The 1,055-nt window shown below is 52.9% G+C and overlaps 1 protein-coding gene across 1 annotated transcript in view; it reads left to right on the top strand.

Moving 5' to 3' along the window:
- Positions 1 to 1,055, top strand: part of ZNF541 (zinc finger protein 541) — a 32,855-nt gene that overhangs the window by 6,180 nt on the left and 25,620 nt on the right. The gene's annotated exons all lie outside the window — the stretch shown is intronic.

Below are 1,055 nucleotides of genomic sequence, written 5' to 3' on the forward strand. Positions count from 1 at the left end.
TCCTGTTGGATTCGCCCCCTAAATTCTTCAGAGGCCGTAAAGGCAGAGCTCCCTCTCCCGTACGCGTGCCTGTGTGGACTCTGTGTCTTCTCTGGCTGTGAGTCAGGGGTCCCCGAGTCCGGCCTCCCCGGGCCCTGCTGCGAGCCTGGTGCATCAGCTTGGCTCCTTCCCACACTGTACCCACGAGGTCCTGGGCACAGAGAGGCTGCCCCTTCCCTCCGTGACATGCTAAGGCCTGGCACCCTTCTGGCCACACTACACCTGCCACAGCTTTCCCCTTAATGCTTTGATATTCACGTATTATCCAGTTTACTGTTTTAAAGCCTACGTTCCGGTGGTTTTCCATGTAGTCACAGGGTCGTGCATCCATCCCCACTCTTTGCCAGAACATTTTCACCCCCAAAAGAAACCCCACATCCTTAGTTGTCACCCCCAATCTCCCCATCCCTCCTGGCCCCCTACAACCATGAATCTACCTTCTACCTCTATGGATTTGTCTGTTCTGGACATATCACATAATCGGAATCACGCACTCCATGGCCTTTTGTGATTGGCTTCTTATACTTACCATAATATTTTCAAAGTTCATGCGTTTTGTAGCACGGATCAGAATTTCGTTCTTTTTCGTGGGTGAGTAATATTTCTTTGGGTACATCACGTTTGTTCATCTGGGCGGTTTTTACTTCCTGGCCACTGTAAGTACTGCTGCTGTCAGGAGCATTTCCATGTGGGTTTTTGTGTGGACATGCATTTTCATTTCTCTTGGGAAATACCCAGGAGAGGACGGCCGGTCACACGGTGACTCTGTTGCGCCATTTGGGGAACTGCCAGGCTGCTCTCCAAGGCTGCAGCGTTTCTCAGCCCCTCCTGCGGCGCCCCTCCCCCGGCCCTTTCTGACCCCTGCCGTCCAGTTCGTGTCCCAGTAGGGGTGTGGTGTGGCGGTCTCTCCTTACGGTTGACCCGCATTGCTCTGAAAGCTGGTGGCGTTGAGCGTCTTTTCATGTTCTTATTGGCCACATGTGTGTCCTCTTCGGTTCAGTGTCTATTCAGATCCT

This window comes from Pteropus vampyrus, unplaced genomic scaffold (assembly GCF_000151845.1).
Source record: "Pteropus vampyrus isolate Shadow unplaced genomic scaffold, Pvam_2.0 Scaffold333, whole genome shotgun sequence".
NCBI lineage: Eukaryota > Metazoa > Chordata > Mammalia > Chiroptera > Pteropodidae > Pteropus > Pteropus vampyrus.